Genomic DNA, 14,187 nt, shown 5'->3' with positions numbered 1-14,187 from the left:
ACCACAAAAAGTGGGCGATTTTTCTGGCTATCATTATCATAAAATAAAAAATAAACAAATTTTCACTGCTGCAAATAGGTTGACTGTTTACAGTATCGTAACTGTGTGTAGTTCTCTGGTAGAGACCTATTGTCTTTGATCCACGGTCTTGCGCCGCCTGAATCCAGCGGCTCCCTGCGACTCGTTTGATTTCGTCTACCCTCGTAGCAATAATCTCTGCCAACGCTTTTCTTTCCGGTGCATGGTCGCCATTATTTCCATATTTAGAATTATAACTCTTCCGTTACTGGCTAAAGAATGCAGTTATATAACCGCCGAAGACTAAACGACAAAAAGAAAAACTAAGCTCCGCCGCTGTCGCTGTTAGCTGCCGTGACCAGGATTCGAACCTGGGTTACTACGGCCACAACGTAGGGTCCTAACCACTAGACGATCACGGCTGTCGGAGCTGGTGAAAGGTAAGGCGAAAATATCCAAGACTTTACTACCAAATCTATGACGTACTTTAAATCGAGAGCACTTTTTATTCTAATTTAATGGTCAATAGCCGTAAAAAACTGATTGAATCATAAAACGCTTGAGACATCGATCTTTCTTACTCGTAGGTTTTTATAACTAAACGTTAAACTGTCCGATTTAAAAAGCTGGGCCATGGCGGCCAACCCTCACCAGATGACTTATCTGCGTGGGATATATTGAGGAAGTACCTATAATGCAAAAGTGAGTAAGTATGGCCTTTACTAGCTGTCATAGTCACACGACAACACGACCGGAGAGCTAAGTAATTATTTACCTACAAGTGTAAATTAAAAATTTATAACACCCCCGACGATCCAAAGTATTTTAGTTTTCCAAAACATCATTTTCAAATAAATAATTATGTATTTAGCCAACATCCATCTTGACAGCTTGACATTTGTCTATTGACATAATATTATGAACCTAACGGTTATCTAACCTTCTTTTCTACAAGAAAACTAGAAAAGAGCTGATAACTCTTAAACGGCTGAACCAATTTTTTTAGATTATAGCTAAGAACACTCTCGATCAAGCCACCTTTCAAACAAAAAAAACTAAATTAAAATCGGTTCATTCGTTTAGGCGCTACGATGCCACAGACAGATACACAGATACACAGACACACAGATACACACGTCAAACTTATAACACCCCTCTTTTTGGGTCGGGGGTTAAAAATGATGTTCAATAGATTTTGTAGTAGGTACAAAGACTTAGTTGCAGTGTAGAAAAATACTCTTGCAAACCCTGATTTTCAAAAGAGAGTTGACATAAGATTATAGAGGTAATTGTCTTTTCTATTCTTTCTTTAGACCCATTATAGTTATTACCACTTACCAGCTTTCGATTTAAGCAGTTGATGATTTTACTGAAAATTCACGTGTCTGTTCGTAGAATAAGAATAAGAATAAGAAGTGTTAATTTGCTAGAATATGGTAGTAACGACTGGTTTGTATTGCTTTTTTGAATAAGGCCAAACACTAAGAAAAACATACGAATTTCGACTCTACTCATTACCTAGTTCACTCCTAAGATTTAAAGTTACTTACTCCGTGACCTTAGTAAACATTAGAAACACAATAAAGTTTATCTGGAAGACCAGAACTTAACTTGTTACTATTCCGAACTTACATACTCGTATATCACGGCAAAAACAAAAAGGTTTGCCCTTTTACCTACCTTCATATTCATTCCCTTCCATTAAAACTTTGTCAAATTAATAACAAACCTTTTAAAGACAATACGGTATCTTTAGTAAAGTTGTACGCGGGTTATGTTCTATTAAAAAATGCGCAGTAAAATTAAATGTTTTGTGATAACATGAAATTAGTTTGATTTGGATGAGAAAATTTAAATTGTACATAGACAACATAAAGAAACTTAGCTAGAAAACATATATTTGACTTGAATTTAAAAAATAGCTTACTGGTCCATCTCAAATTTTGCTCCCTGTGAATTGACGATAACAATGACTGAGTGCGTTGTCATACATCTTTTGTTCCTAATTAGTGAACCCATTTAGATTAAAGTAAGTTAGCTTTGTCAATACGGGCGCCGGAAAGACCGTAGAAGGAGTTGGCAGTTCGCCATCTGTGTGGCTGGGAACTCTGACGTGACTAAGCTTCCTGTCTTTGATATGACAGATAACCAATAGTCCATACTCCATACGAGTATGTTTGCAATGTGAAACTAACTGGCGGGACTTCGTCTGTGATGGCGTTTGCTGGCGCGCGTGCTGTGCTTGTTTGGAGTGTGGCTGGTTTTTGTGTTAGTTGGTGTTTTTTGATGGTGGAACTGACTGGGAAGCGCTCTAAAGGGGCGCCGCGCGTATGTCGGCGGGCGCCGCGCCGGCGCAGACGGAGTCCATACTTGTATAAATTCAATAACTTGAAAATATCACAAACTTGACATTGGCTAATCAGAGTAAAGCCAGAGTTAAAGAAAAAAAAAATCTAACTGGCGGTATATGAAAAGTTTGGCGTAGGTATACTCCGTCCGCGTGGACAGCACTTTAATTCGATGATTTTACCCTCTTAGGGGTTGAATTTGCAAAGTCCGTTCTTATCGAATGTTTGCGATCCGATTGCGTTGATAGATCAGTCAGTTAGTCAGTCACCTTTTCCATACATATTATTTAGATTCCTGAAAATAACACTGATTGACGATGTTTTGAAAGTCAAATAGAAGTCACAGATGGTTGTATTGAAATACAAGAAAAACATACCTAATAGAAGTATTTTTCACGGTGCAAGTAGAATTTTCTTATTTGACGTACTTATAGATAAGGAAAATTGCCTTGAAATCTGTCCACGTGGAAAATCAAATGACGGTTCTCAATGCGTTAATCCTTTGACGTGATCTTATGAAAGGGCTTCAAGATCCTTGGAAGGAACCATAGAAAGATTCCTATTGTTACTTTTAGGACTTTTTGTAGTTTATTGTATGAATCTGCGTATCAGACGTAATATATTATATTATCAAAGGATTTTACGACGAAATAAGCGTAGGGGGCACCCTCCAGCAAGATGGACCGACGACGCACGATATGAAGAGGCTGGCGGGAAGTGGCTGGATGAGGAAGGCTGAGGACCAGGTGTGGTGGTGCTCTTTGGGAAATTTTTTGCCATGGTGATGTGATTGATATGAACGAGATAAATAGAATAGATGTATCGTTACATACTTATACCAAGAAGTTGTGGGTCCCTGTACTTTTGAATTTCTTATCGATTTTTTGATATTTACGGCATTCAAGTTTCAAACCACTTTGGAATACATTCGAAGCAAACTCGTCTTTTACAAAAACATATACTGTATATTATCTCTGTAATCCATACTAATATTATAAATGCGAAAGTGTGTCTGTCTGCTAGGTTTTCACTGCCCAACCACTGAACCGATGTTAATGTTTGGTACAGACTTGGGATACATCCCGGGGAAGGACATAGGCTACTTTTTATCCCGGAAAATCAAAGAGTAGGGTGAAGCCACGGGCATCCTCTACACTAATTAAAGTAAAGGAAACGTCGGAATTTTGGAAGAAAATCAGTCTTATTAAATACTGGACAGGTTCATAAAATGTAATATATACTTATTAGGTACCGTAGTAAGTACATACGCGTAAAATAAATAACTTTTAATGGAATTTACATTTCATTTACGCAGTAGGACGGTTCACTGAATAAACTGAAACTTTATTTCGATTGGAAACCGCAACAGGCGTTGTGTTATATAGACTTTATAATTCTCGAGCCCCGCAGTCCGTATCGAGTTTTGCAAAGTTTTTCATCAAGCAATTATGATATTATATATATTATCTAGTCATTATTTATAATGTCTACCCAATTTAGATAAACTGATAATTGACACAGAATTAATCACATTAACTAGCAATTTTATATAATTTCTTCGAAGACTTGGATGATGTAATAAAACAAGTAGGTACTTACAGGTAAATATTATAAAATTATATTTCAATTTGCCTTATGCATACCTAACTATATGTGTAGCAATATTATACTGTTTTGAGACTTATTTCGTGGTTTAATGACATAATTATGTATTATAACGGGTACATAGGTTAGGTTAGGTTAGGTTTTTTTTTTTTTTTTTTTTATCAGAGTTCCTCTGACATGAATCAGAGACCTTTTTTAACTTTTTTATTTTTACCTATTATATTTTTATTATATTACATCCAAAATTTTTATCGAAGTTAACAATATCTATTCTTATAATAAATATCCAACTATCAATCTTTATTTTAGCTTAATATATTAAAATTATAACAATTTTATTTTAACGTACTCTGACTTCTCTATCCTTTGGGTAACTATTTACAATTTGCCTGAAATTCAGGAGGCATTTTTCGTCCAGTAAGCGACATTTCACCGCCGGCCACCACGCGCTATCAAAGGCTCCCTCTATGTCCAGTGATACGACAACATTGATAAGTTTATTATCAAGATTGCTTCGTATATGTTGCACCAAGTCCCAGAGGGAGCCTTCGGTACCGCGCTGTGGTACGAGTCCATACTGTCTTGGATTAGCTCTTGGCAACGGGTGCCATCGAAGCCTCCTCACGATCATCTTCTCCAGAATCTTTCCGAGGACCGGCAACAGTCCTATGGGTCTATATAATTTTAGTTGACTGGAGTCAGATTTTCCGGGTTTCCGCAGAACTATTGCCGTTGCCTGTTTCCAGAGTACCGGAAAACATGATATTTCGAGGCACCCGCTGACAGTAGCCAAATATACACTTGCATCAGCATTTATGGTCTCCGCGCAAATGTCAGCCGTGAAACCATCACTTCCTGGTACTTTTTTAGGGTTAAATGTTGAGATCACATATTCTAGTTCCTCTCTCGTAAAGGGAGGGTCCTTTATTTCATCTTCCATAGGTTCTATTATACTGCCAGCCCTTTCTCGTATTTTCCTGTGATCGGAATTGTCATCAGATTCCACATCCTGGGGAAAGAAAGTGCTGGCCAGTAATCTTGCAGATTCTACCGGAATTTGGACGGTTCCTTCCTTTACGAGAGGTTGATCTTGCGATTTTTTGGCCTGACTGCATACAGTGATGTCTACATTGCTTTTAAATTCCCTACCATTCCTTATCGTATAAAAAGTGGGAGTCCTGCCCTCATTCGGTGTGTTTAGATTCATCTCCGCAAAAACTCCGAGTACTTCCTTTCCTCGAAGGTCTTCTGAATTGCTGCCCCACCATGGACTCCATGAGTTAAAGTCCCCCCCTATTAAAATGTATCTTGTTTTTAAAATCTCTATAATTACTTTAAGTTGTGATAAATATGGATCCACGGGGAGGCCGTCCTCAAAGTATACGGAGATGATTCCAAGTTCCCATGTATTCGTTTTTATAATCGCGACAGCTATATTCTCAGTAGTGGTTGTAGGGCATTCAACGATCTGCATTTCGTCATTGAAAATAAAAATGTCACTCTTTACTGGTTTTGTCCGATTCTGTGATCGCCGAACTACCCTGTAGCCACTTTTTTGTGCGATTTCCCCTTTCACCCCCACATATGGTTCCTGAACGAGGGCAAGACTAATCCCACATTTTTGTGCCTCCAGCGTCATTTCTTTGAAGGTCAGCTGTTTTCTTTGGAAGTTAGCTTGGGTTATTTTGTAAGACTTAATTGATTCGCCCGAGGAGCCCTTAGCAGTACGCCACTCTCGCCCTTGCCAGAGCATCCCACTTTTTCCGGATCGGGCAACTATCATCAAAACTGTTGTGATCCGTCCGGTCCAGTCGGCCACTCTGGCAGTTGCGACACGTGGGTCGGTCTCCAGCCTTCCACGCCGGGCACTCGCTACGCAGGTGCGGACCTGCGCAGTGGCTGCAGGTGTCTACGGACTCCTGGCAGGCCCTGCGACCATGCCCGTAGCCGAGACACCTGGAGCACGTAACCAGCGGGGACTGGTCCTTAGCGACAACTCGTTGCAAGTCTATATGGACCTTCCCCACAGCTGTGACGCACTGCCATACTGGCGGCGACACCTGCAGGACGACATGGTTCTCGAGCGGGTTTCTAGCTCTTCTTCGGAATTTCACGCTTACCCTGTAGTCATCGTCAGGTATCGCCCCCAGCACATTTTCATTTTGGAGTTTAAGGGCGCCCAAGATGTCCTCGTCTGTGTTAATGTTAAGGACATTTAGTAGTATAATGAGTGGGTCCCTATTCTCTACCTCCTGTGTGAGGAGTGTTGGGCTGCCAGACTTGAGTTTCTCTGCCACTTTGGCAAGCTCTTCTCGCGATTGGCAGCCCAACACTACCTTTTGATCCTTTGCCTTTCTCAGTCTATCCACTCGCACGCCTGATGTCTTCGCGTTCGGTTAGGTTAGGTTAGGTTAGGTTAGGTTAGGTTAGGTTAGGTTAGGTTAGGTTAGGTTAGGTTAGGTTAGGTTAGGTTAGGTTCAAAGTTAGACCGTATTTATTACTTTGGCTAACTTTGAACCGCTATTATGAATAATATCCGGATAAAGTGATTAATTTATTACATTGTCTAGTCAATTTTGATATTATACATAATTACCAGTCATTATGTATAATAGCTATTTAATCACTATGACTGTAACATATATAACGGGATATACAAGTAAGGTGTATTGAGGTTCTGAGTCTGGAAAGTTGGAGTTACCTAGCCTAGCCTAGCCTTCTCCCCTTCAAAGAGAGGTCGTGCTCTTTGGAACATTTCGAACTAGGCAGAACTTGGTCTCAATTGGAATCATCAGTCATAAAGTTCGCACAAAAATTCCTTTCAAAGCCTTCAGATCGTTTGCTTTATCCACGCTTTTATAAAAGATTTTCTCTAAGAGCAGATCGTCTGATTTTCTATAACATTTTGACATCTAAATTTTACAGAATAGGGCCACTTGTTGTAAAATTACTGAGAAACCTTAAAAACCTTATAAATAAATTATTCTGATCATAGTTACTAAATAATCAACTTAATAATCAACAAAACAAATAATCAACTTAAATAATCAAATCAAATAATCACTTTTTATACACGTTTGATATCATTATGCAGGTTTCCTCACGATGTTTTCCTTCATCTTTATTAGCAAGTGATATTTAACTAGTTGATGCCCGCGACTTCGTCCGCGTGGATTAAGGTTTTTCGAAATCTCGTGGGAACTCTTTGATTTTCCTGGATAAAAAGTAGCCTATGTTCTCATCCAGGATAATCTTTCTCCATTCTAAACAGCCAAATCCGTCCAGTAGTTTTTGCCTGAAGGAGTAACAAACATACACACGCACACACACACACACACACACATACACACAAACTTTTGTCTTTATAATTTTAGTGTGATTCCTTGAAAAAAATATCATCATCTTAGTATGGTATAAAAGCTTCAAACAAATCGTTTACCTGCTCTCAGTGCGATTGTGTTCGTATTTTATTTAACCTTGGATAGTGAGCCCGATCCTGAATAAAGGCATCTACTTTTATTCTCTTTTTACAAAATATATTTATTGTAAGAATATTTTGTAAGAATAATTTGATGTATGGTATGGATGATAATAATATCATCCATACAATACATCAAATTATTGAAATTCAAAAAAAATCAGAGGTAATTTTTGTTCAAAATACTTTTTCTCAGGAAGCTAAATTCACGCAAACAAAATTGCGGGCATCAGCTGGTCATATTTAAGCATTTTTAACCCCCGACCCAAAAAGAGGGGTGTTATAAGTTTGACGTGTGTATCTGTCTGTGGCATCGTAGCTCCTAAACTAATGAACCGATTTTAATTAAGTTTTTTTTGTTTGAAAGGTGGCTTGATCGAGAGTGTTCTTAGCGATAATCCAAGAAAATTGGTTCAGCCGTTTGAAAGTTATCAGCTCTTTTCTAGTTACTGGAACCCGCACTTGTCGGGGGTGTTATCAATTTTTAATTTACACTTGTTGTTAAGGTATACTTGACAGTATGTAAATAAATACCACGTAAATACGATAAGTTCTACTAATTCTTTATATTGTGAAAGTAAAACCATTGTTTTCAAAATTGTTTGCAAAGAATCCTTAACAAACAATTCTGACCACTCAAGACGCTCTTTTCTACGGCACTTTTACCTTTTCATTGCTCACTTTACTGGAAATAAGAACACTTTTTCTTTTATACAAAATACTCAGAGGCGTGTAGTTCTAATGGTTTGAAAATGTAATAAAAATGCTAACTCTCATAAATATCCCAAAAAACTACAGAAGACATTCACACGAATTGATTCATGACTAGCTTATGTCCACGACTACGTATGCATGGACTACACAAATTTTGAACCCCTATTTTTACCCCCTTAGGGGTTGTATTTTCAAAAAATCTTGAAGGTTTCAAAAAGCTTTCTTAGCAGGTGTCTACGTCATACTTGGCTATCTACATGCCATGCTCGATCCGTCCAGAGTTAGAACTGCGTGTTGATAGAGACAGTCGACTTTTCTTTTTATAAGTACATAATTATAGTTACTGTAGGTAGTTTTTAAATAAAAAAGTTTTTTTTATTCGATAACAAGTTACTTTAACTGAAATATTTCAGTACCTACCTGTAGCGTTGAGTCCAATAATATTTTCCAGAGCGCCAAAGAAATCAAAACGATAACAGAATATTAGACTCACGTAACCCGTATACACTCCCTCTACATACTATTTTATGCGATATTCACATTTTATGAATATAATCTTTTTAGGGATATTCACGAAAGGGTTTTGGGTCCAACATTAGCTTAGGATTTCATCATTGAGTACAATGTTTCCAACCCTTAGCGGATTGGGATCAAAATTCGGATGTCGTTTATTATCATATTTTGTAGCGAGTACTGTGGAATAGAATTTAAGGATTATTATTATATACTAGACTAGCTTATTCCACGACTTTGTCCACGTGGGCTACACAATTTTACCCCCTTAGGGGTTAAATTTTCAATGGATGTCTACGTCATAATAATACCACGTAAATTTCTCATGCCGAATTTTAGCCCGATCCGTCCTGTAGTCCTCCGTCCTGTCAGTCAGCTTTTCCTTTTATATATTTAGATGATGATTGTGACTTCGTCTGCGCCTATTCAGTTTTTAAAGAAATCATAGGAGAATTCTTTGATTTGTCGGGATAAAAAGTAGCTTATTATTCTCCAGGTTTTTATATGAAAATCCATGCAAAAAATCGCGTCTATTCGTTGCTACGTCACGACATGATTGACAAACAAAGATAAAATAAGTGTAAATTAAAAATTTATAACACCCCCCCCCCCCCCCCCCAAGTGAAGTTTACAGTAAGAAAAGAGCTGATAACTTTCAAACGGCTGAACCGATTTTCTTGGATTATAGCTAAGAACACTCTCGATTAAGCCATCTTTCAAACAAAAAAAAACTAAATTAAAATCGGTCCATTAGTTTAAGAGCTACGACGCCACAGACAGATACACAGATACACACGTCAAACTTATAACACCACTCTTTTTGGGTTGGGGGTTAAAAACACGACTGCCATTCCAAAAAATGAACTATCTAAAAAATTAAAAAAATCACATTTCAAACTGGCGCCATACAGCCAGCTTTTGATTTTTTTTTCAAAAAAGTTACAGCATATATCACTCGGGATAATGTATTGTAAAAGGCTTATAACGAAACCCCATACATCCTAGTCTGTTCAGGCATTTAGAACTTATTGCGGAAAAAGAAACTCACATACATGAAGCTGGATATGCTGGATATTTCTTTTGTGAAGCGACATGTCATTTTACCGTAATCGCCTAGCTGCCTTTCTATCGGTAATGACCACTTTCCAATACGACTTCCTGATACGACCACTCCCCGATACGACCGCTCCCCGATACGACTACTTTCCGATACGACCACTTATCGGTACAATCAATAACTGCCTCGGTGGTCTAGTGGTTAGCATGTTTGACTGCGGATGTCGAGGTCCCAGGTTCAAGTCCCGGGTTGGGTCAAAAATAGATATTATAGTACGCGACAGGTCGAGATGGCAATCGGGATGGGGACACGCACAGCCCCCGCGCTAGCTCGGTGCGACATGCGAGTGTGCGGGATGTCCTCACGCCTCTTGTCACGTGCTATTGGGGTACCTATTGGGGTTTTCTGCCAAAAAATTCTCAGTAGGTTGTGTTTTTAATTTTTTTTCTGACATAAAGCGCCATTAGCAGCTTGTTCGTAATAGTTTTTTGCAGAAAATACGTCCAATTATAAACCGCTCGTAAATTATCCTTAACTGATCGGTCGAGTACCTACTCAACAAAGTTTAGCTATAAAGTATATTTTAAACCCTAACGATTAATACATTTATAAAGTTCTACTAAAGTTGGCTATTATCAGCTATTACACGATTCATCGTTAATTTCACAGCGATTTACGTTGTAACAATTGATCGGGTGCGGCATTCTCAATGAGGAGAAAGAATTAAAGGCTTGGGCAAATAAAGCGCGTGACGACAGACGACTGGCGAAATAATCATATTAGCTCTTATTTTTCGGGCCGCATTTGAAGCACTTATTTCAATTCTTGGGCATTGTATTTCTATGTCTGTAAGACAGTATAGGTACTTTGGTGAAAAATCAATTTATAAGAAAAACATTACAGCCTTTGTAAAAGAGTAACAGAATATTTTTGTAATGTATTTTCCATTAAGAGTTTGCTTAAGTATTTTCGAATAAGATAAATGATAAGAACGTGATCTATATTCCAGTGAAAGGGGCGCGAAAATTGAATTACCAGTAACGGGAGGAATTTTGTATACGCCTGAAATTAAATTCAAAACAATATTAGGGGTCCGTACCTCAAAATGTAAAAAAGAATCTGTAGGTACATAATACATAGTGTAACAGGGGTCAGTAATTAGTCAGCGAGTCGGACTGCCTGGAAATATGCAGTTGTTTATTGGAGACACTTAAACCTTGTACGGTTCCACGTGGCTACATATGAAACGCGGCAATTTGTTTGTAAGGTAATATCGTCGAAGGATTAAATAGTGCCACAGGAGACCGACTTTTATTGCTATGTCCGATGTATCGGCACCGTTCTCCTCAACTCTAAATGGGATAAATAACACTAATATGATAAGTATCCCAAATACCCTCATAGCATCATTTAGTTGTCTGTTTGTTTGTCATCTGTCTGTCAAGACCCTTTTCAGGAAGATATCAAGTTGAAATGAATATCAAATACTAAAGTTTACAGTCCCTAGAGCTGTAAAAAGTCAAGCTTCTAATTCAACACAGTCAAAAAATAAGGTCAAGCATATTATTTTTACAGTCGCAAATAATTAAAAACCTATGCAATACTTCCCGTTGACCTAGAACACAGAACCTGTGACCTAGAATCATAAAATTTGGCAAGAAGCAAGGTAACACAAAGTAAGGTAAGGTAAGGTAAGGTAAGGTTTGGCAGCACAAGTAAAGGAAAAATCCGAAAATTAGAAAAAATTACTTTACATTTTCATTTGGAAATAATTTAAGTTACAGATAAATTACACAAATGCTTCCAAGATACGGAACCCGCAGTGCGCTGTTCGACTCGCACATGACCGGCCTTTTTATACATTGCCAAAATTCGAATTTCAGCATTTTGCGTGATGCTTACAAGAATTAGCATTAAATACCAATAATTTATTATTTATGGGTTAGGGAAAACGAACAACGCCTCCGGCCCCTAATGAGCCATTTGGAAGGGTTTGATTGGATATGCAAATTAACAAATTGCTTACTTGTAATAATTGTAAAATGAACACAATCTCACCGCATTGAAATTTTTGATGCTTATTATATTTAAGAATAAGCCTACCTGTTAACTCTCTCTTGCCAAGTATTCTTCTTTTGATGAACTACGTATTAGTGCCCGACAGGTCGAGATGGCAATTAGGGTGGGACGCCTAGTACACGGGCACAGCCCCCGCTCTAACCCGATGCGGGATAACGCGAATGACGTGCGGGTGTGCGCGGCGACCCCCGCCTCATACCCCGATTGCCACCTCGAACTGTCGTAGACTATACCTACCTACTCATTTTTTTGTTAAACAGCTTAAAAATTGTGTTAACATAAAAACTTCCGCACTAAATTCTCGCCCATTCGATTGAAAAAAAAAAAATAGTGTTCATTTAAAGAGCCTTGTCAGTAGTGAGAAACTGTCTAGCAAAAATACATTAACCTTTATTCAACTTTATTAAGGAAATACATAGCTAAGGTACTCTTCGTTTAACAAGCTGTGTTGCCATATTATAAATCATCTCACTTTTATGTGGTGGCTGGTATAGTACAAATATCTACCAATAAAGGAGCCAATTTGTTACTCTCAGTGGAAATCAAATAGCTTCTATTCGAGCCGTAATGAATGGCGCTACTAACGGTAATAAACTTCGCGTTTTGATTGATTAGCTACACTGAGCATAACAGACTTCAAATGCTATTGAGTCACTGAAATAGACTTATACAAGTACGCTGGAAAACGTACACCATACAAAATGACTCACTCACTCACAATGATGTCAAGCTATGCTCCAGTATTCTATGATATCACTAGTTTGTGTAGTAAAATGGTCTAATTCTTCTCTTCTTTCCTGACCTTATCCCACGCTGCGTGGGGTCGGCACAACATGTCTTCCTCTTCCACTCTCTTCTATCATCCGTCATCCAACCCTTTTATACGCATATCCTCTTTCACGCAATCCATCCACGTAACTTTGAAACCAAATATTTTATCGGAAATTTGAATTTTGAATTGTGATTTTTTTTGAATTGTGGCTTATATGGTTTATGCTATTTCGCTGCGACATATATAACTTACCTATTCACTTCTTTTTTACATACTTAATAATCATAGGTATACCATTGACTCCAGTCTTTGTAATGGGAAAAGGAATAACATCACACAAGTTATTATCTGTTATTATCTGCTAGAAACTGATATTCAATCTACATGGTAAGTCATTTTATTTAAACCAATTATTTAATTACAACGTGTTTTAATACTCCAGCCTCCAATTTTAACTGTCTGAAAATTAAATTTTCATTTTCTCTGTTATAAATGAAATTGCCGAAACGACTGAAAATATGTACTGATAATGAACAGTGGCTTTTGATGGATGATACTGTCAGTGAAGATTTGATGTTCTTACACAAATATTTGTTTACGTAACTTATTAAAGGTATTTTAACGAAAGCTTTTTGATTCTCGACTGTAAAATCATGTAAAAAATTGGTCAAGTCAAAGACGGACTCGCACAGGAAGGGTTCCGTACCATCGTACCAAAAAATAAAAAAATTATAAAATAAAAATCACAGCGGCCATTTCGGAATTTTTTTTTATTCGTTACGGTTCACGACATAGGTGACCCGACGGACGGTCAATAATAGAGGCTAGTAATAGAGTCCCGTAGGAACCTTTCGGGTATGGAACCCTAAAAACATCTTTTGATAAAAAAATTACACTTTATAATTTGACGAAACAATTTATATAAGTACATACCTTTCTTACCTGCTATCTGCCAAAGCCACGATGATCCAAATTTCATAGTCGCTGATTGTTTCTACCTGTGTTGGGGATAATACGCATATAAACTTTTATAAAATAACAAAGGTCTGGCTTCACAGGCTCTTAGTCCAATAGTGCTAATCAAGGAAACGGATTCAAGTAATTAAATTAGTCTCCAGTCAGTGAGCCAATCAACACAGATATTATCTTCGCCGCAAGCCTGATTGATTCGCGATTACCATACCGCTGACATTTACAGCTAGATTAGCTATTGCTGATATCAATATACTAATATTATTCTCTCTATTTGTTTAGACATGTGAATATAATATATACCTAATACTTACTAGAAGCGGAGATATCCTATAAAACAACCTCAATGTCTTCAATTACAAGTGTAAATTTAAAAATTTAATACACTTCCGACAAGTGAAGGTCAAAGGAAGAAACAATAACTAGAAAAGAGCTGATAACTTTCAATTGGCTGAACCGATTTTCTTTGATTTAGCTAAGAACACTCTCGATCAAGCCACCTTTCAAACAAAAAAAACTAAATTAAAATCGGTTCATTAGTTTAGGAGCTACGATGCCACAGATACACACGTCAAAATTATAACACCCCTCTTTTTGGGTCGGGGGTTAAAAATAAATATTTCAATGGCAG

At 37.6% G+C, this 14,187-nt stretch overlaps 1 protein-coding gene and 1 non-coding gene across 2 annotated transcripts in view; one reads left to right on the top strand and one right to left on the bottom strand.

Moving 5' to 3' along the window:
- LOC123871149 (galanin receptor type 3) overlaps positions 1 to 14,187 on the top strand; it is a 73,847-nt gene that overhangs the window by 31,980 nt on the left and 27,680 nt on the right. The gene's annotated exons all lie outside the window — the stretch shown is intronic.
- Positions 369 to 440, bottom strand: Trnah-gug. Its single transcript has one exon. It is a non-coding gene; the product is annotated as a tRNA-His (tRNA).

Source organism: Maniola jurtina, chromosome 2 (assembly GCF_905333055.1).
Source record: "Maniola jurtina chromosome 2, ilManJurt1.1, whole genome shotgun sequence".
Classification (NCBI taxonomy): domain Eukaryota; kingdom Metazoa; phylum Arthropoda; class Insecta; order Lepidoptera; family Nymphalidae; genus Maniola; species Maniola jurtina.
The sequence above is the reverse complement of the archived record's forward strand: the minus strand, read 5'-3'. Positions and strand labels throughout refer to the sequence as shown.